This window comes from Heterocephalus glaber, unplaced genomic scaffold (genome assembly GCF_053883595.1).
Source record: "Heterocephalus glaber isolate CG9 unplaced genomic scaffold, H.glaber_assembly_v1.0 deba00001845, whole genome shotgun sequence".
In the NCBI taxonomy this organism is placed as follows: Eukaryota; Metazoa; Chordata; class Mammalia; order Rodentia; family Bathyergidae; genus Heterocephalus; species Heterocephalus glaber.
In genome coordinates this window covers 1,189,934-1,213,801 of record NW_028258494.1, presented here as the reverse complement: position 1 = coordinate 1,213,801, position 23,868 = coordinate 1,189,934, and positions in this window count along the sequence as shown.

The window sequence follows — 23,868 nt, the reverse complement described above, 5'->3', positions numbered from 1 at the left end:
AAAAAAAATCCTCTCCTCAAATACACAATTATTGTCAACCATAATTGCTCTATGATGCTATAGAGCATTGTAATCCCCCAAATAGAAGTGATTCCTCCTATCCAGTTGCACCTCCTAATAGCTGTACCCTTTTGAGCATCCTCCATCAATTCTTCCTTCCTACTATTTCTTTCCCTAGCTCTAGTGACTACAATTCTGCATTCTACTCTCTACGACTGATTTATTCATAATTCATCCTCTCTTGGTTCCCTAGCTCATACATCTCACAAAAAATCTGAGATAATAAAATCTGTATGAAAAGAAATAATACACTTTAGAGGAGCATAACAAAATTACATATAAAATTCTGTTTTTAAGCAGATCAAATATTTTATTAAGAAAAGAAATAATCTCATATGAAGGAACGTGTTTCCTAAAGCCCAGTCTGCAAATGCATTCTTTTTATTACCTATCCTTTTAATAGTAGCAAATGTGATAATATCATGCAAGTACACAGTAGTTTGTAATGAGTAAGTTGGAATATTAAGATTTATATCTCTTTAAACATGTGTTTTTTATTTTAAAATTTAAATAATTCACATGTACTAATAATATTGAATATTGGGCTATACTGTGATATTTTCATGTTTACAGGAAGTTAAAATCATCTTAAATAAGGCAAGAAACTCAGAAGTAAGAAGATAGACATACATCACTAAATAAATCCTAAAACTTTTTATTCAGTAATGGAGATTTCACTCAAGGTCTTCACACTGAGCTATATTCCCAGGCCTTTTTTACTTGTATTTTGAGGCAGGGTCTCTAAGTTCCTAAGGTGCCTGGGCGCTGAGTTTGAACTTCTGATTCTTCTGCCTCAGCTTCCCAGAGCGTTGGGATCATTGGCATGTGCCACTACACCTGGACAAATTGAGAAATTTTTATGGCCAAAAACATTCCCCCTAATAATCATAAAATCATATTAAATGTCAATAAATTTAAAATGGGCACACAATAAAAAAGAGACAAATTGAAATAATTATTGTGTATATGACTATTTGGTGAAATCCAGTAGTAGTTTAAGGAAACAGTAAATCTCTTTCACATACTTCAGTTTGAGAAATCATGAGGAAGTATTTAATTGATGGGGTTGAAAGTTTCAAATATGTGACAAGAGGAACTCGCTGAATTTTCTGGAAGAAATGGGAAGTTATACAATGTAGAGACAGTGATTAATATTGAAATGCAGATCTTCAACTCACATTTTCTCAGTGAAAAAGTGATTGATACTCTGAACCTGAACATTGCTCATGTTAGGGTCTGTCCTGTGTGCTGGGGGATGTTTAGCAATATCATCTTTCTCTGTTCGTCCATTCCTGGTGTCACAGTAAAAACAATTTCCAGCTACCTTTCAGTGGAACCTAAGGGATTAAAATATACCTCACTGTAAATCACAGGTTTAAGTTAATCCCCAAATATCTTTGTAGAAATCATTGTAATTGAATTATGTAATAAAAATACAATGAGGAAAAATGTCAAAGATCATAAAAATGTAAATGTTATATAAATACATGTTAACATTTGAAATATACTGATGAAATATAATGATGCCATTGTTGAAATAGTGATAGGAGAGACTTCACAAAGATATCATTGAGTGAAAAGGTAAGAAGATAAAAGTGAAGAAAGAAAATGATCCTAAACCTAAAGAACATTTATTTATACCTATAAGCCTATGCATCTGTCTAAAGTATGAGTATGAATGAGTGCATAAAATGAAGAATTTTTAAGACCATCTAAGATTTTAAGAGACTAAAACTAGCAGTGAGAATTCAAATAATGCAGTGATTTCCAAACAACTGTATGAAATGAAAATCTAAAACCAACTTTATGTAAAGGTACAAAATAATAACAATTTAAAAACATAAATATGAGTCACACATTCAAGGTTAAATTGCCAAAGACTTCGGAATAAAAGATTTTTTGAGACTCTTTTAAAATTACAGGATAAAGAAATATCTAAAGGCACAATTTTACTCGATGTAGAAGGATTTAAATATGCTTATGAAAGATGTAGATGATTTTACTCAAATGATAAATAATGCCTACCAAATAATATCCGAAGAAGATGTAACTTTCAGAAATCAATCTAACCACAAAAACATGAAAGGCACAATAAGGAATAACAGGAAATAATAGAGAGATTGAGATAAAATAAAAACATTTATAAAAGTTGATTTATTTGTTCAAATGATACAGAAGAAATTTCCATATGTACAAAATGAAACATTAAACTAGATGATGCATATGACAACAAAAATATATAAACTTTCACACATATTCCTAAATATATTTATCAATACATAAATGAACAAAAATATCACTAAAGTTAGTGGAAAAATCTAATTCTTAAATATGAAAGAATATGATAGAATGGGAGTAAAAACTCTATGTTATCTTCCTGCAAAAACAAAGAATTCTTGATCTATTCCGTCACTCACTGCTGAGAGGAAGGGCCTTCTGAGCTGCTGTCCCACTGCTCCTGGACCAGAGGAAGGGGCTTTCGGACCACTGTCCATCCCGCTGCTCCAGTCCCCTGTCCCACCTCTCCCAGTTCAAAGGAGGTCAGCCAGGTGAGTGCCAACAACACCACCCACCCCACACCCAGTCGAAATGAGAAGACACATAAATAAGTCTCAAAATCAGACTGCCAGATCACTTACAGCAACACCAAAGGGAAATGAGATGGAACACTCTGATACTCAACCACCTGGACCCACTGAACTGGCAACAAAAGGGGATCTGGAAAAAATGAAATCAGAAATAATTTCTCAGATAAGAGCAGAGATTGTGCTCCTAGTGCAAGACATGATTAATAAATCTAGAGAGAAGCTGAGGAACATGATGGAATCCCAACACAAGAAACAAATGGAGTGCATAAAAACGCATGCAAATAGATTTTGAGGAGATGAAATACTCCATTGAAAGGCTACACAGAGAATGAGCCAATGTGAGGACAGAATTTCAGATATAGAAGATAAGATTGCAATTAGTGACCAGGAAAAGAAAAATTGCTTCAAAATTATGAGGGAACATGAGAAATCAATCCAACAGCTGCTAGATGATGCAAAGAAGAGTAATATAAGATTGATTCGAGTCAAAGAAGAAACAGGAGAGAGTGCAGATGTCATAAAAAAAACTTCACAGAAGTAATGGCAGAAAATTTCCCAAGAAGGGGAAAAGACCTTGACATAGAGATAAGTGAGGCATATAGGATTCCAAATAACCTTGATCAAAAAAGTCTACACATAGGCATATAACTGTTAAGATTCCAGAAATTCGACAGAAGAGCAAAGTTCTACAAGAAGTTAGAGAAAAGAAACAAATCACATACAAAGGAAAGCCCATCAGAATCACAGCAGACTTCTCAACACAAACCATCAAGGCAAGAAAAGCTTTGAGGGACATATTCCAAGCCCTAAAAGAAAACAGCCTCCAACCCAGATTGATGTACCCTGCAAAACTATCTTTCAAAATGGATGGAGAAATAAGATACCTTCATGACAAAGAGCACCTCAGGAACTTCATGAATACCAAACCAGCACTCCAAAGAATTTTACACAATATCCTAGGAACAGACATTGAGGATCACAACCCGGGAAGCAAAGCAGAATGAACCCATCAGGCATGACAAGAAATTGAATGCAAAGGGAGAGAAAGCAACAAAAAAAAAGGTCATGGCAATGTTAAGTCAATATGTTTCAGTTATAACCACCAATGTTATTCATCTCAATTCACCAATCAAAAGAAATAGACTGGCAGAATGGGTCAAGAAGCAAAATCCAACAATATACTGCATACAAGAAACACACTTAATTCAAAATGAAACTCAGAGAATGAAAGTTAAAGTGTGGAATACAATACTCCATGTGATGGAACCCCCCCCCCAAAAGCAGGAGTATCTATCCTCTTTGCAGATCAAGTAGATTTCAAATGAACACTGATTAATACAGACAAAGAAGGGCACTACACCCTTGTAAAGGGAACAATCCAAGAGGAAGAGATGACAATCATAAATATCTATGAACCAAACACTAGTGTGCCCAACTATATAAAACAAATACTAACAGACATGAAAAGTCACATATGGAATAATACAATTGTAGTGGGGGACCTCAACACCTCACTGTCACAAATAGATAGATCAACTAGACAAAAAAAGTAATGAAATACTAGAACTCAATTGAACTCTTGAACAAATGAACTTAACAGATGTTTACAGAGTGATCCACCCCACAAAATTGGAATACACATTCTTCTCAGCTGCACATGGGTCATTCTCCAAAATAGACTACATACTCATGCATAGAACATGTTTAAATAAGTGCAAAGGTTTTGAAGTTATCCAGTTATCCCCTGTATATTATCTGAACATGGAGCATTGAAATTGGAGATCCATAGCAAAAGAAACTCAAAAAATTTCATGAACACGTAGAAATTGAACAACACACTTCTGAATAACCAATGGGTCACAGAGGAAATTAAAGAAGAAATCAGACAGTTCCTTCAATTAAATGACAATGACAATACAACATATCGGAATCTATGGGACACAATGAAAGCAGTCTTATGAGGGAAATTCATAGCAGTGAATATGCATATTAGCAAAACAGAACGAGTCCAACTAAATAACCTGATGTTGAACCTCAAGCTTCTAGAAAAAGAAGAGCAGGACAACCCCAAAACTCATACAAAGGAGGAAATTATAAAGATCAGAGCAGAAATCAATGCAATGGAGACTAAGAGAATGATACAAAAAATCAATGAAGCCAAGAGTTGGTTCTTTGAAAGAATCAACAAAATTGACAAAGCTTTAGCCAACCTTGTCAGAAAAAGGAAAGAAAAGGCCCAAATCCATGGAATTAGGAGTGAAAATGGTGAAATTACAACAGACCCAGCAGAATTCCAGAGGATCATCAAAATCTATTTCCAGAACCTATACACCAATAAGATGGACAAGACAGAAGAAATGGACAGATTCCTAGATACATATGAATTACCAAAGTTGAACGAAGAAGACCTAAAAACTCTAAACAATCCAATATCAACCAATGAAATTGAAAATGTAATTAAAAACTTATCAACTAAGAAAAGCTTGGGCCCTGATAGCTTCACTGCTGAATTCTACAAGACATATAGAGAGGAACTGCTGCCACTACTGTTTAAACTCTTCAATGAAATTGAAAGGGAAGCAATACTCCCAAATTCATTCCTGGAAGCAAGTGTCACCTTGATCCCCAAAGCAGTAAAAGACCCAACTGAAAAGGAGAATTATAGGTCAATCTCACTAATGAACATAGTTGCAAAAATCCTTAATAAGATACTGGCAAATAGAATGCAGAAGAGCATCAAGAAGTTCATACACCCTGATCAAGTGGGATTCATCCCAGAGATGCAGGGATGGTTCATCATATGCAAATCAATCAATGTAATACACTATATCAATAGAGCCAAGGACAAAAATCATACGGTTATCTCTATAGACACAGAAAAAGCATTTGACAAAATCCAACATGCATTTATAATAAAAACCTCCAAAAAATTGGAATAGATGGACTCTACCTCAAACTGATAAAAGCCATCTATGAAAAACCAACAGCCAATATCATGCTAAATTGTCAAAAACTGAAATCCTTCACCCTAAAATCAGGAACAAGACAAGGATGTCCACTATCACCACTGTTGTTCAATAAAATGTTGAAAACATTAGCCACAGCAAATTGAACAAGAGAAAGAAATAAAAGGAGTAAAGAAAGGAAATGAAGATGTCAAGATGTCATTATTTGCAGATGACATGATGCTGTATATAGAAGACCCCAAGAACTCCACCAAAAGTTTTCTAGACTTAGTAAACAAATTCCATAAAGTAGCTAGTTACAAGGTCAACACATAAAATTAAATGCAAGGTCAACAAACATTAGAAAAATACTGAAGTACCTAGGAATCAACCTAACAAAAGAAATCAAAGACCTCTCTGAAAACTATAGAGCTCTGGAAAGAGAGATTGAAGATGATATCAGAAAATGGACAGACATCCCCTGCTCCTGGGTAGGAAGGATTAATATAGTGAAAATGGCCATACTTCCAAAACTGCTACATAGATTCAATGCAATTTCAATTGAGATCCCAACAGCATACTTCATGGACCTGGAGAAAACAATTCAAAAATCATTTGGAATAAGAAGAGACCCAGAATAACAAAAGCAATTCCAGGTAACAGAGACATGGCAGGGGGTATCAAAATCCCCAACTTGAAGCTATACTACAAACCTAGTGTGATAAAAACATTATGGTGCTGACAAAGAAATGGATCTGAAAACCAGTGGAACAGATTAGAAGATGCAGAAACAATGCCAGACACATTTAGCCATCTCCTCTTTGATAAAGCAGCCAAATACCCTCACTGGAGGAAAGATAGCATCTTTAATAAATGGTACTGGAAAATTGGGTCTCAACTTGCCAAAGATTAAAACTAGACCTATATCTCTCACCATGCACTAAACTAAAATTGAAATGGATTAAAAATCTAAATATTAAAATGGAAATGCGGAACCACTTGGAACAGTAGTTAGGTAAAGATTTGAAGACACTGATGTAGGAAAAACTTCTATGAACAAAACCTCAGTTGCCTGTGAAATAGCACAAACAATCAACAAGTGGGATCTCTTCTTATAAAAAAGCTTCTACACAGCAAGAGAAACCAGCAGCAGTGTAAAGAGACAACCCACAATGTGGGAAAATATCTTCACCTGCTTTTCCTCAGACAAAAGTCTACTATCTCAAATCTATAAAGAATTTAAAAAGACCAGACCTCCCAAATTTAAAGACCCAATCCGAAAATGGGCATCTGAAATGAACAGACATTTCTCAGATAAAGAAGTAGAAATAGCAAATAAATACATGAGAAAATGTTCAACATCACTGGTCATTCTAGAGATGCAAATGAAAACAATGCTGGGATTCCACCTCACTCCAGAAAGAATGGCTGCTGTCATGAAATCAACCAATAACAAAAGCTGGCAGGGCTGTGGGGAAAGAGGAACCCTGCTCCACTGCTGGTGGGAGTGTAGACTGGTGCAACCACTGTGGAAATCAGTATGGAGATACCTCAGAGAACTAGGACTGGAAGTCCCATTTGACCCTGCTATTCCCCTGCTGGGTATCTTCCCCAAACAAAAGAATCATACCACAGTGATATATGTGCACCCATGTTCATAGCAGCACAGTTTGTGATAGCTAAAACTTGGAAACAACCCAAATGTCCATCAACTGGAGACTGGATAATGAAAATGTGTTTTTTTCATAAAATGCAGTACTACTCAGCCATAACACATGAGAAATTAGAGACATTTATAGCTAAGTGGATGTACATTGAGGCGATACTCTTGAGTGAAATAAACAGGACACCCAAGTATAAATACCAAATATTTCTCTTGTGTGTGAAACTGAAAGTGTAAATATGGACTAAAATTTATAATAGGGAATGTGTAATAGGAAGAAAAGGGGCAAAGGGGAAGGAAGTGGGAATGGTAGGGGAAAGGAAAGGAGGGAATGTAATTAATATGAGATAATGGAAAAATAAGAACAAAATCTTTGTAAATAGGGTGGGATGGAGGGGTTGAAGGGAGGGCTGGGTAAGGGTGAAAAATAAGAACCAAGAGAGATTATGTAAAGATGCAAATTTCCAATGATGAATGTCATTATATTGTATACCTAAAATGTACCAATGATTAGAATGAATAATCGATAATGCAAAATAGGAAGAAAAGGTCCAAAGGGGTAGGGGTAGTGGGAGGGGCAGGGGAAAGGAAGAAGTGAAAGGAAAAATGATGAGAAATGGAAATAAAGTCTTTGTAAATAGGGAATGGTGGAGGGGGTGAAGGGAGGGCTAGGAATGGGGAAAAAATAAGAACCAAGATGCCTCATGTAAAGGTACAAGTTCCCAATGAGAAATGTAAATGTGTTTTATACCTAAAATGTACCAATAAAATAATTTAAGTAAAAAAAAAAAAAAAGAATTCTCACAGAAAGTTGACAGTAGAGAAGGAAAACTTCTAACATATACACAGGCTCATGACTCAGGAAACAATAGGAAAATAAAGCTCATTGGTATCACCTCTCTTTTACTTATTAATAATTTTAAATATGTATGTACAGCATAAGAGGAAATACTGTAATATGTTAGTTACCTGAAGTCTTGTTGCAAGGTAGTATTTGTAAAAAACAAAAAAAACCCATTGGCCTTATCTGTATTGAGCATACACAAATAAACCTGGTATTATAAACAAAAACGAGACTTCCTCATTTCAGAGTTAAAGCCCAATCTCTCTACTCCCGTAAATTGCAAAGATCCTTGAAAACATGTCCTACATTTATAAAAATGATACTACCTCTCATGTCCCTTTCTCTGACTGTACTTCCATTGTATTTGTGTCCATCAATAATAACCATGGGATGCTGAGTACAGTTGATACTTCACTGTTTAATGTCATAAACAAAAAAACAGCACTTTCATAGCTCAGAGGTAGGCAGATTTGACTGGCAGGGAACCTCAGGTTAATGTTCTTGGCTTCCATTCTCTGAACATCTCCTACAGTATATGTTAGATTCTCAGACTGACCTGGTTGAGAATTCTTAGAAGAAGGTCTCCCAAAATCTTCCTCCCTGAATGGTGTTTAAGATGGAGACTGAATTTCTGTTCCTACCATTGGTCCCTGAGCCAGACTTCTTACAGACTTAGGACTTGAGAAAATTGTACATTATGGAGACAGTAGCAGAGAGAACACACATAGCTCCTTAGACCTTCTCATTAGATCTCTCGCTCTTTCTCAACCCCCATCCTCTCCTCTTCTCTTTTTCCTCTCTCCTTTCCTCTCTCTTCTCTCTCTCCTCTTATTTCTTTCTTCCGTCCTCTCCTTTCTTTCCTCTTCTCTCTCTCCCCCCTCTACATTGCTCATTAATTCAACCCCTGTGAGACATGCTTCTGCACAGAAAAATTTACCTACAGAATCTCTGTTACCAAGAGACCAGGTTAAAAGTCAGGGGAATCCAATCTTCATTATTCTTTCTCCATGAACTCTTACAACTTTCATGAGATTTAACCTCCTAACATCTTATCTCAGCCCTATATTAAATTTAATCCCAGGTCTTGCACTGGGGAACTTGTCTTAATTATCCTTTTATATGGAAATCCTTGACTTGTGCTGAGGTCATGGCCCTGATATCTCCCAGAGAATTGCTTTTCCTCTCTTCAACAAAGGCAATAACTGTGACTGTTTGGTTATAAAATTATGGTTATGGGCTGGGGATTTAGCTCAGTAGTTTCACCGCCTGCTGCACAAGTCCAGGACCTGAGTTCAATCCCTGGTACCAAAGAAAGAAAGAAAGAAAGAAAGAAAGAAAGAAAGAAAGAAAGAAAGAAAGAAAGAAAGAAAGAAAGAAAGAAAGAGAAGGAAAGGAAGATTTAAAAAATGGTGGCTATTATACTTTTTTGGCTTCATGACAGTTTTGCCAATATAATTAGAAAATCCATGTTCATCACACATGTTATGAGCTGTTATTTAGTTCTTCTGCAATTATATGTGATATACTTGGATCTCCTTCAGTATATTTCCCTAGACATGTACTATATAAATATCCTCTTTGTTTTTGTGAAAACCATTTGAAACAGGATCAGTGATGTGCACAACTAAACCCAGCTACTTGGGAGACTCAGATGGTTGGGTCACTAGTGTCTATGAATTTGGGGTCAACCTGGTCAACATAGGAAGTCTTATATCTTTAAACAAAAAAGTCCATTTTATCTTGGTAAATACTGTTATGATTTCATTCTATATTGGCAAAAATAGGGCTGAGGAGAGTAAGTAATCTATCAAAAATTACATGGGTACAAAGGCATACTTTATATTGCAACTCACTGAGGATATTCCCAGTTCTCTTGCTTTATGTAGGTATCCCCATCCATGGACAATTTTATCTCTAACGGACACTTGGAACTGTCAAATTCCATTTGACCCAGCTGTATTTCCCCTGGGTATGGCCTCAGAAAAGTTAAGGGCATCATACTATACATGCATATTCACGTTTAAAGCGGAAAAAAAAATCACAATTGCTAAATTATAAAAACAGCCTAGGTATCCATCAGTGACAAATAAAGACAGTGTGGTATATATAAACAATATAGTACTACTCCAGCCTAAAGAAGGATAAATTTGAATAATTTCTAGGAAAATGAATGGGTCTTGAGACCATACTACTAAGAAAATAACTCAGACCCAGAAAGTTACCTATCTCTTCATTTCCTGAGTCATAATAAAAGTAATTTAAAGGGCAAAATAAAAGATATGTGGTAGGGAACAGAGAGATAGACTCTGTAGAGATGGGAAGCAGATCCAGCGATAGAAATATATCAAGATATTATTTATATATATACCAATTGCCCAAAGTGAATGTAACTATTATCACAAATACACATTAGGAAAAAATGTGAAAGATAAATAAAAAGACATAAATATTGAGAAATAGAAAACATACATATTATTTTGCTATTGCAGCAAAACTAATGATCACACACTAAGTGTCTTCTATTCTTTGCATGGAAATTCAGGTATAATATGGCCAGGTTACCTGCTCAACATCTGACATTGGCTAAATCAAACAATATATTCCTATGTGTTCTCATCCAGAGCTCAGAAAACTCATTGATTCTCACTCAGATTGTTGTCAGAATTCAGCTGATGGTGTTGGTGAATTGAGGTCTTGTTATTCCACTAATGCTTAGGAAAGGGCCACTTTCACCACTAGAAGCTGTCCTAAATTTCTCACCACCAGTGCCTCTCACAATCTGGGAGCACAGCAGTTCTGATCTTCAGAATCCCTACCAAGACATTTCAGAGATATTCCCTATCTCTGGCTTTTATTTTGCTGCCTCTGGCACTTTTTTTTCATATTTCCAATGTGTATTCCCCTATTATCTTTCCCAACACTTCAAATTCTCATTCATCCACCAGCCTGACCTATTTGACCAGCCTTTCCTACTGATATCTCAAACAACTGTCCTATTATAATCAGCTATGCATTCTTCATTAATCCAGCAAATGTCTATTTTACACTTACTATGTCTCATGCATGCACTCCCCGTTTCCTGTTTCCATTCAGTTATGGAGTGAATGAGTCACAGAAGAAATCAAGGAAGAAGTTCTAAAATTTCTAGAAGTTAATGATAATGTCTGTACAACTCATCAGAAGCTCTGAGTCACTATGAGGGCAGTCTTAAGATTTCACTGCAGTGTTTGCCTATATTAAGAAAACAGAGCAAGCTCAAATAACCTTGAGGAAGCTAGAGATACTCGAGAAACAACAATTCAGGTCCAAACTAAAATTAAGAAGGAAGATAATAAAGACTAGAGTGGAAATCAATGAAGTTAGGCTTTAAAAAATACAAAGATTCAAAGAATCAAAGAACTGATTCTTCAAAAGAATAAACAAATAAATCCTTAGCTAAATTTATCAGGAGAATGAAAGAAAAGATTCAGATCAATGCAATTAGAAATGCAAAAGGTGACAACACAACAGGCCTTGTCAAATCCAGAAAATAGGAATGACTGTGAAAAATTGTATTTAGGTAAATTGGAAAATTTTGAAGACATAGTCAAATGCCTACATTCATACAAATTGCCAAAGCTAAGTCAAGAGGTCACAAAAATATTAAACATCCAAATAATAAACAATGAAATTGAGACAATAATAAAGAATTTACCAACTAAAAAGCCCCATGGCCACCTGATGAATTCACCACTGAATATAAAGAATCTTTAGATATGTTATATCACCTCTACTCCTCAAGCTCTTCAAAGAAACTTAAAGGCACACAATGCTCCCCAATTAATTTATGGAAGCCAGCATCACTCTGATTCCAAAACTAGAAAAAAGATCCAACTAAAAAAGAAAACTATAAACCGATCTCTTTAATGAACATAGATGCAAAAATTCTCAACAACATATTAGCAAATAGAATGCAGCACATCATCAAAAAGGTCATACAACATGACAGGTAAGTTTCATCCTAGAGATGCAAGGTTGATTCAACATATGCAAATCAATAAATGTTATTAATATGTCACTGAGTGTGGGGGGCCTTGTCCCCCCCCCTGCTAGTACTCTTGAGTGCCTTTTATGGGCATGTCTAAGCGTGCTGCAAGTCTACCCGGCAACAAGGAAGTAGCCCCAGTACCCTCCCCTTGCTCCCTCCCTCTAGCCCTACGGTATATATGCTGTAGCAGCTTCCGCAATAAACGAGACTTGATCAGAAACCTGTCTTGTCTCCATCTCTCATGTCCCCTGTCCTTTGTCATTCTCACCCCCCCTCTAGGGTCTCCGTTGACTTACCCGCGGGCCGGGACAAGTGGCGCCCAACGTGGGGCCAGAGAACGGGGGGATCCAGTGAAGAACGCTGCTCGGGGGCCCAATAAAATAAAATAGAAAAAAGAGGATTGCGTCTGACGTGAACCTGCCGTCTTTCCTGCACCTCGGTGAGTTGAGCAGCGATTATGGGACAGGGCATTAGCCAGCATGAGTTATTTGTACAAGGTCTTAAAGAAACTTTACAGGCATGAGGGGTAAAGGTTACAGTCAAACAGTTGTTAAAATTTTTTGATTATATTAGAGATCTCTGCCCTTGGTTTCCCGCCGAGGGTACTATTGATGAGAGGAGATGGAAAAGAGTAGGGGAGGCCCTTAAGGATTACTATGCTACTTGTGGACCAGGAAAGGTCCCGATCACTGCATTTTCTTATTGGAATCTTATTAATGACATTATCTCTCAAAAAACCAAAGATCCGGTGGTGGCTCAAGCCATCCAGGTCGGGGAGATAGCTCTCCGATAGGAGGAAGGGTCGATCACTCTCCCTCGGAGTGAGGAGTTTGTAAATACCCTGCGGGACGCCAAGATGGCGCCGAGGCCCGAGCCCCTGCGGGACGGGACTCCCCCAAAGGATGAAGGAGAAGACTTGATGTCTTTTGATAGCGACGATGACTTAGACAAGAAAAAACAAAATGTTCTTGATGAGGGCTTACAGGCGGGCTCTGCCTCTTCCAAGCCTTTTAAAGAAAAGCTTCGGCGCTCCTCAGCTTCCGCCTCCGCTCTTTCAGCCCCTGCCTCTGACCCCGCCCCGCCTGTTAAGGAGGTACCAGCCTTGTATCCCTCCCTCCAACATTTCAGAAACCCCCGCTTTTCACAGAACGGTCCGGGGGAGGCTGACTGGGCCAACCTCGAGGAGGAGGCAACCAGATATCACAATCCTGATTGGCCATCCGTAGTTCAATGTCCGCCTCCTTATCTTCCAGAACCCAACACTCCCATTGCGCCCCCTCTAGCATGCCCTGTTGTTGATCCCCAAAAGGAACTCTGGGACAAGATAAAATTTCTAAAAGAACAGATAAGGTTAGAAAAGGAACATCAAGAACTTATTACCCAGCTTGAAGGCTTAAGAACAGGCAAAGCCCATGAAAATGTCCGTAGAGAAGACACCCTTAAGCCACGACCCCTCATTAGAGGGGCCGCCCCTAGGGTGCCATCCGGGTCGGGAGTATCCCTAAAACTTGAAAATGCGGAAGCCTTTCCCGTAACTGAAACTACTGACACACAGGGACAGGCGTGGAGACACCACAGTGGTTTCAATTTTAAGGTTATTAAAGAACTTAAAATGGCCACAGCTCAATACGGGGCCAGTGCACCTTACACCATGGCTATTTTAGAATCGGTGGCAGAAAATTGGCTCACCCCAATTGATTGGCAGACTCTGGCCCGCGCCACCCTTACAGGAGGTGATTATTTATTATGGAAATCTGAATATGTTGAAAATTGCCGAGATATTGCTAGACGCAATGCTCAGGCGGGTAATGGTTGGATACTTGATATGCTTCTAGGGGATGGGGCCTATGCTACCAGCGATCAGCAGATGCAATTTGATGCGGGGTTATATGCCCAGATTCAGACCACAGCCACTAGAGCCTGGAGAAAGCTCCCTTCTAAAGGGGATGTGAGTGCTTCTCTCACCAATATCCGACAGGGGCCTGATGAGCCCTTCGCGGATTTTGTTCACCGCCTGCTCACAGCAGCAGGTCGGATTTTTGGGAGCGCAGAAACCGGGACAGATTTTGTTAAACAGCTTGCTTTTGAAAATGCAAATGCTGCTTGCCAGGCTGCCATCCGCCCTTATAAAAAGAAAACTGATCTCTCAGGTTACATTCACCTTTGCTCAGAAATTGGGACCGCCTACCAACAGGGACTTGCTATGGCTGCTGCCATGCAGGGTTACGCGGTCAAACAGTTTTTGTCGCGCATCCCAGGCAACAAGTGTTTCCGGTGCGGGACAACGGGTCATTTTGCCAAGGAATGTCAGGCCCCTAGGGCGTTGGCCCCTGGGGCCTCACTTCCGGGGCCTTGCCCTTGATGCAATAGAGGAAGACATTGGGCGAGAGAATGTAGGTCCAAGACAGATGCTCAGGGCCGGCCCCTCCCGCTTGTCCATAACCCGGATCAGGGAAACGGGAGAGGGGGCCAGCCCCAGGCCCCCGCACCCAAACAAATTTATGGGGCGCTCAATTTTGCTCCAGCAAGCAACAATCCATTTCAGACCTCTTCAGAGCAACAACAGGAAGTGCCGGACTGGACCTCAGTTCCACTGCCCACACAGTATTGACTCCAGAAATGGGGGTACAGGCCCTTTCGACAGGGGTCTTTGGGCCCCTGCCTAAGGAGACCTTTGGGCTTGTAATAGGCAGAAGCAGCAGCACTATGGATGGGCTGCTGATCTACCCGGGGGTGATTGATAGTGATTATTCTGGAGAGATTAAAGTTATGGTTTCTTCCCCCAAAGTCATTAACACCATTCAATCAGGCCAGAGATTTGCTCAATTGTTACTCCTTCCCCTTCTCCCTACCTCTAATAAGGCTCTTAAGAACGCCCGAGGCAGCCAGGGATTCGGCTCATCCGATGTCTACTGGTCGGAGATGCTTTCAGCACAGAAGCCTCTCATGACCTTATGGTTAGATGGGAGACAGTTTTCTGGATTGGTAGACACTGGTGCTGATGTAACTATCATCAAAGGAGGAGATTGGCCTCAGGCGTGGCCATTAAAAGACACCCTCACCCATCTCAGAGGTATAGGTCAGAGTCAAAATCCTAAACAAAGTGCCAAAGATCTGACCTGGAGAGACCAAGATGGTAATCAGGGCAGCATTCAACCTTATATCATCTCAGGGTTACCCATTAATCTATGGGGGAGAGACCTATTATCACAAATGGGGATGATTATTTCTAGCCCTAATGAAATTGTCACTATGCAGATGTTTAAAAATGGGTATGTTCCAGGCAAAGGGCTAGGTAAACACTCTACAGGTATTGTGCAGCCCATTGAGCCAGTCCTTTGTAGCTTCAGCTATTCAGGCCGTATGTAAATCTTGGGCCCAAATGTATGTTATACACTATATGGATGTCACACATTACCCTAAATTTGGAAATCTTAAATATATACATGTCAACATTGATACATATAGTGGATTTATATTTGCCACCCTACAGTCCGGGGAAGCTACTAAACATGTAATTGCCCACCTTCTAGTTGCCTTCTCAGTACTTGGATGTCCACAGCAAATTAAGACAGACAATGGTCCAGGCTATACCCGTTCTGGCTTCTCAAAGTTTTGCAAACAATTAGAAATAACACACATAACGAGAATCCCATATAATCCACAGGGACAAGGCATTATAAAAAGAGCCAACCTCACACTCAAAATTACATTAGATAAAATAAAAAGAGGGGAATGGTACCCTATCAAGGGGTCACCTAGAAACCTGATATCACATGCACTATTTATTCTTAACTTCTTAAATTTGGATGCCAAAGGATTATCTGCAGCCAACCGTTTCTGGCAACCAGAGACGCAAAAACAATTTGCCTCTGTGATGTGGAAAGACCCCCTGGACCACTCATGGCATGGGCCTGATCCCGTACTCATCTGGGGCCGAGGGTCAGTGTGTGTTTACTCCAAGGAAATGAAGTCAGCCAGGTGGCTTCCAGAACGCTTAGTAAAACAAGTTGATAAGCGTGTTGATGATGCCGATGATCCAACATTGTCCAATTTCAACCAGTTAATAATGGTGTCTACAATTACAATCTAATAATCATAAAGAGAATAGTATAATTCAATTTGGCTAGTTATATTTGGGTGCACCCTAATTTATACACTGTATCATATGTTTGTCTATTGTCTGTTGTTTGTGTTCGTACAGTTGAGCTCAATGTTTCCCTTCCTCTTCAAAGGATATTCGCCTATTGTTAAATTGACTTATAGATAATATTATTAAACTAAAGACATGCTTTTCTTCCCAGGTTGTTAATTGATCAAAGTACCACTGAAATTTATTTTATGAAAGTGACGTGCATTGTCACCCACATGCAACAATCAAATTGCAATTAACAGTTACAAAATAAAAAGATATATATTCTTAATTGTTTGTCAAAATGATTATAGATGGGAACTCCCTTTGATGAATATAGAAGTGGCCACCCAGAAAATGATTATTCTGGTCTTAATTCATTAAAGGGACCCCCTAGTAAATTTTATATTATATAATCTTATGGGAGACAAATCACAATGAATATTATCTAAATATGTTATAAATTGATTGTATTGGTTGTCCTTGATATTTAAGCACTGAATATGTTGTTACAAAATGTGTACATTGGTTAAGTTCTGAATATGTTATTGTAATATGTCCACATTGGTTATCTTCAAAAGCTTAATCAGGTTAGCCTAACTCTCTTATCTACAGCCCAGCCTTGTTTACATCGCAGGATGAAATTTTGCTTACAGGTTAAGAAGATGACATCCCTGATTCCGTTGCATGGTCTGTTGCTGTTCCTGGCATCGACAACAAAAAGTGGATTTCAACCAGTTAACAAAGAACAATTGCTCATTGCCCTGTATGGTAACCCCTGTGACTGTGCTGGGGGTTCTGGCAGGGCTGCACCCACAAGTTACACTCGTAGTACTGATTGCGGTGACAAGATTGCCTACTTAGTTTATGAGGCCGCATTAGTGGGAGGATATAACCAAAAATGGAAATGTGTCACTAAGCCTAAAATCATACCAACTGTCAATGGCAAACCAGGGCCATGCCCTGCCAGTTGTGTCATGGCCTCAGAGATGCATTCTACCTGTTACACTGAAGCCCAACAATGTACATATTCTGATGGAAAAATATATTTAACTGCTGTTCTACAAAGAACTTACAGGGGCTCCGTCGGAGGTGACTGGGATTTTCCCAGCCCCACTGGATATTCTAAATTTGGCCAAGCCTCTTGCAATGGCGGTCTCGGCAAAGATGTCTGCTGGCTGCCACAGGCCCCAATCCATATATCTGATGGTGGTGGGCCTTCAGATCAGCTCAGGGAAGAGCGAGTGCAAAAACAACTTGAGACTATCATCCAAGAGATGTATCCCTCCCTAAATTATCATCCACTGGTCCTTCCCAAACCTCGAGGCCCAGACCCTGACGCCCAACCCCTGAGTGTCCTAGAGGCCACTTATCATTTGATCAATACATCCAACCCAGCCTTTGCTGCGGATTGTTGGCTATGCTTGACTCTTGGCACACCCCTGCCCCTCGCCTTGCCAGTTGTCGACCAAACTAACTATGCCAACAGTTCTAGTTATAATTGCAGTTTTTCTCTGCCCTTCAGGGTCCAGCCAGTACAGTTCAATGCCTCAGTTTGTTATCTAAATTCGGGCCACAACAATCGCTTTGATATATGTGTTGGAGTCCAAAATTTCTCTCTCTGCTCGGTAGTGCTTAATGGCCCTGCCGCCATTTGCCCAGCCCCGGGTCATGTGCTTGTCTGTGGAGGGAGCTTGGCATTCACCTCCCTCCCTACTAATTGGACTGGGCTGTGCGTGGTGGCGACTGTCCTCCCGGACATCTCCCTTATTCCTGGAGATGAGCCAGTGCCCTTGCCCAGCTTTGACTATATCGCTGGGCAACATAAAAGGGCCGTCTCACTGGTCCCCTTGCTCATGGGGCTAGGGGTGTCCGGCGCCCTTGCCACTGGCTCTGCTGGCGTCGGAGTGGCATTACATTCCTATGCCAAATTATCCAACCAATTGATTAATGATGTTCAAGCTCTCTCCAACACTCTTACAGATATACAAGATCAGATTGATTCTCTGGCTGAGGTGGTCCTTCAAAATAGAAGGGGTCTGGACCTCCTCACGGCGGAACAAGGAGGGATTTGCATAGCCCTAAATGAATATTGTTGTTTCTATGCCAATAAATCTGGGATCGTCAGGGGAAAAATTCGCGAACTTCAGGAAGATTTAAACAGACGACGACAAGAATTCACTCAAAATCCCCTCTGGACTGGCCTCAATGGTTTCCTCCCTTATCTCCTCCCTTTGCTGGGACCCTTATTCGGTCTACTCTTGCTCATTTCTTTAGGGCCCATACTTTATAACAAAATCATGGCCTTTCTTAGAGCCCAGATAGAGGCAATAAAAACAGCGCCCATACAGGTCTACTATAATAGATTGGCAATGGCTGACCAGGACGAATGTCGGACCATCGATTAGGTCCTTGCCGTGGTGAAGTGTTCTCGCCCCACCTGGTGAGTGGGCTGGCAAGCCAATGACGGGCAACTGAACAAGCGTGCCATGCAATGAGAGAGCCCTCGTGTGCCGCCTAAGACAGGTGCCAGAGCCTTGATTCTCTGGTTAACCGATGACGGGTAAGGTGCATGGTGCAGACACGTATGTTGCTCTGACCCAAGACAGGCTCAGCCCCTGCAGGCTTGGCTCTCCTGACGCCTTTCTTATAATTATAATTTTAAAGGGAGGACCTGTGGGGGGCCTTGTCCCCCCCCCCGCTAGTACTCTTGAGTGCCTTTTATGGGCATGTCTAAGCGTGCTGCAAGTCTACCCGGCAACAAGGAAGTAGCCCCAGTACCCTCCCCTTGCTCCCTCCCTCTAGCCCTACAATATATATGCTGTAGCAGCTTCCGCTATAAACGAGACTTGATCAGAAACCTGTCTTGTCTCCATCTCTCGTGTCCCCTGTCCTTTGTCATTCTCACCCCCCCTCTAGGGTCTCCGTTGACTTACCCGTGGGCCGGGACAACTGAGTCATTGTATCATTCATCCTCCCCAAAAGGAAGTCATTTAGTAACATGTCCATGAAATGCCCTTTTTCATTCCCTTTTTTATTCCTATCAGATAAGGAGAAATTGTAAGCAAACAGGGGTTGGAATTTCCTCATAAGGATTAAGGACACTGGGAATTGGGCAAACTAGTGTTATTTGTTAAAACTGCCTTTCTGCCAGTATCCTAAATCTGCTGTTCCTTTGGAATGCTGGTCATACAATGGAACAAAACAAGTTAATGATGTCAGTCCTGTGCAGCTTAATCTATAAATCCCCTCTCTCTGCAGTAGTGGGTGTGGGAAAGGGTACTGTAGAGAAGATAAGTGCTAATACTGTAGCCACTGCCTCTGGACAATTTAAGTACACCCCCACAAAAAAAGAAAGAAATATTACATTCTAATGGGGAAGACAATGTAAAAAACAAAAAAGGCACACCAATAGAAAATTTGAATTTTAATGTTATTGGAAAAGGCACACTGCAGCATGAAATTGTATAAAGAGAGTTACTTTATCCAATACCACTGTGAGACCAAAAAATGTATTCATCATACATTTCCAAAATGATGTGCAGATAGGATCATTTCTGAGGATATGCATTAAATATTTATCATATGATTCACCTAAAATTTACAATAACAAATCATTACTGTAGATAACTATAAAAGGCCAAATTATAACACTAAAAATACTGGCAAAAAAATGAAAGGAGTCAACAAATATATAGCTTTATGATGAGTAACTAGGGCAGGAAAGACCTCAAAGAAAGACCCAAAGAAAGAAGTACTTCAAAACAGGTAAAAGCAGAAGTAGTTAAAACATTGGATGAAGGAAATTTGGCTGTCAGATCCTCAGTATCAGGTACATTGCTCTTCATAAGAGTCCTGCAATAGTCCCATCACTAACAGGCACCATCGAGCTAGTGAGTCTTCCCAAGCCCACCTCATTGCACTTCTCCTCAGACTGCAGGTGAAGGATCTCAGCATGGAAGTGACAATTGTGCAAACCACTGAGGCAATTGGCTTGTCCTAGAGCACACAGTGTCTACAGAATTGAGGTAGGTCCCCAGGCCAGTGCTATATTTTGGCTCTTAAATGTCCCTCAGTGCCCTTGTGTTAGTGGTTCCATCATGGTTCTATTGGAACATGGTGGAACTATTAGGAGGTAGACTATGGTGGGAGGATGTAGGTCACAGAGGACATGATCTTGAAAGGGATTTTGAAACCCCAGTCTCTGTCTCTTATTTTTTTGCTTTCTGTCTATCAGGCAAGGATCTTTGCCCACCATATGCTCCCACTGTGTATGAACGAAGCCATGAAGTCAACCTATCATGGACTGAAACATTCAAAACTAAGCAAAAAAATTCTAATTCTAAGACAATTGTCTCATGTATTTTAAACAGCAACAAAAACCTGAATGACACAGCCAGTGCTATAGAACAAAGATAGGAAGGAGATGTGAGTTCCCCAGGTGGGAAAGGCTCTATATTTGTTTATGGCTGAAGAGATTTTCAGTATGAGGAGAAAATCTGAGACTAAGAGAAGAGGATCCAAGAAGAAGGAAAATACCTGGGATGATATAAACAAAATGTGCTTCTATGTTATTGGTAAGGTTATGCGGAGAATGGATCTTGAAACTGTGGAGTTCAGCAAAAGTAGTGGAGAGTATATGTTTGTAAAGAGACAGGGACAGAAAAGGTGTGCACTTATATAAATGATAAATCACTAGATGAAAATTTCAATTGTACTCCTATCACCCTTAGCCTCTCCATGCAAATTTGGTATTAATAATAAAAAATCAGACTCCAGAATTTCTTATTGCCACAATTCTGTGTCTTTCTTTGCCAAACTTTCTTACATGGATCTGAAAATCAAGCTTTATTACAGGCTGCTGTACACCTGAGTGATCCCAGCATATCCTGAATGACATGAAGATACAGCACATTATCAGGATGATTACATTCTGAAAGAAAGTTGTCAGGGGAATTTTAAATATACGATGTGTTAGAAGAGCATAAATTTATGTGAGAAAATAAAAAGGAATTAGGAGTTCAAGAGAAAAGGAAAACAGATCAAGATTTGACTTGTTTAAAGACAGCTTGTTTTTGCTTTTTAACTTATAATTTTAATTATACTTTTAAATTTAAAATAATTGTACATTAATATGGAATAGTAGTAAATGACACAGAGAGATTCATGTACCCTTAACTCAAGTGCCACAGTGGCACCATTGAACAAATCTGAAGTTCAATATCATAGCTAAAATATTAACATTGATACAAGGAAATGAAATCAGCAGACCAGGTGCCCCTGGGCACCTGTGCTAAGTGGAACACTATACAAAATAACAAAGTTAGAGAGCAACTTAAGTGCACATCATTGGGTGAATTGCTAAAGAAAATGTGCACTATGTACACCATGAGGAATTATTTACCCTTAAAGAAGAATGAAATCCCACTATTTGTGGCAACATGATGGAATTGGAGACTTGAACCATATTAATATGTACAGCTAATACATGCCAATCAAAAGTAAAGCAAAACAAACTACATAGTAGTACCATCAACTCACGAATACTGAATGTTTTCCCTTTACACCTACATTGACCTCTCTCAAATCCCCATGCCTAACCTTGAAACACAATAATCTTTTTATCATTAATCTATTGCTATCAATTTACAAATACTGAATATAAAAATATTCATCAGGGAATAATGGTCTAGTAGCTATCTTTAGGAACCTGTTTTTTCATGATGGTGAACACCAGGTTGAAGTAGAAAAAGGATTCTAAAAATGAGACTAGAAATGAATAATTAATTATGAAACACTTTATTATGCTAAAGTCTTTATTATCAGGAAGGGTACTTAAGCAAGTGATACACACAAGGATTACAAACACACCAGTGAAAAGTTGTACAGTTAGATTTTTCTTCCCACATGAAATTGCATAACTACCTTTAGTTATTGAATGCAGTTTTTCCATATTTATACAGGTATTATTTTTACTAAATAAAAGAAAAATTATTTAGATATGTGCCATTTGAGAAGGAATTGTTCCTAATACATATGTTCTATGGGTAAAAGAAAATTTTGAAATACTGGGGAAAACTGGAAAAATTAGAAAATTGTAAATAAAAGGGATTAGGTGTCATGAAGAACAAAAAAATGTAATAAGTAAATTACACAATAAAGCATTACAGAGAAGCTGTAATCAAAGAAATGGAAACCCCAGGGGAAAAATTGAAGGAGCAAGCTCTTCTTCCACAGACTGATCAAAGGATCTAGAATCTGGCTTTGCTTCAAAATAACTAAAAGGAATATAATTTAATTATAATCTAATACTAATTTTATGTGAAGATATAAAGTAGTAATAATTTAAGGATATCAGTATGTGCCACTCATTCTAGGGTAAACTGCCCAAAATTTGCAAACAGAAGTATATAACAGAGTCTTTAAAATGCTAGGAGGAAAAAAATAAGACAAAAAAAGACAAAAAACTAATAAAATAAAATAAAATGCTAGGAGGAAGAAGTACCTAACGGTACAATTTCATCTTATATAAAATGAAATATTAAAATGCTTATGAAAAATAAAGATAATTTGATTCAAATAATGAAGAATCCCTACCAAATGATGGATGAAGATAATGTAAAAATCGAAAAAGCAAAATATGGAATAATGGAATCAAAGAGAAGTGAAAATAAGTCAGAAATATGCAGAACAAGTGTTTCATTTGCTCAAATAATGCAAAAGAGCCCTCTATACTTAAAAAGTAATGAGAAATACAATCCAACCAGAGAATGTATTTGACAACACAAATGTGTAAACTTTCACACAGTCCCCCAAAACATTCATAAATACATAAATGAAGAAAACAGTAATCATTCCAGGTGGTGACAAATTATAATTCTTTAGTTTGAAAGAATGCAATAAAAATAATTCCAACAGATAATTTTCAATAAAGTAAATGTTTAACAAACTCATAGATATATTTCGCCTCAGGTCTGAAGAAATAATCACAAAGTAAAACATGAGTATATTTGCATTGAATAATTTTTAAATTTGAAAGCACAGAGAATAAGAAGAGATACTACACTGTAAATAACAGATGAACCATTGTTGCAAGGTAGTATGTGCAAGATATCCACTAGTCTTAGTCATCCCCATTATGGAATAATATTCAAATATCCTGCATCTTATAAATAAAAATAAAATTTTCTGTATATTAAACTGTACATCCCTCTATTGCTAATGTCTAATTTCTCTATTTCTGTTAATTGCAAAGATCTTCAGAAACATATTCTACTTTTACTGAAAATACATCACCCCTCCCATTCCCTCTACTAATGCTTCTTCCATTACATTCACTTCATTGTCAACAATGATCTTGTCATGCTACATTCAAGTGATACATTGCTTTCTAAAATCATGAATAAATAAAGCAAGCAAGAAATCAAGCAAACAAACCACCCAGAAATTGCAATCTCTCAGCTCAGGGCTAAGCTCGTTTAACTCTCAAGAGACCTAAGGTAAGTTTTCCTGGCTTCCATTCTCTGATTCTCTGGTAAGAATATATATGATGGGCTCTTGGACTTACCTGGGAATGAATTCTGAAAGGAAGGTCTCTATATAGATGTCC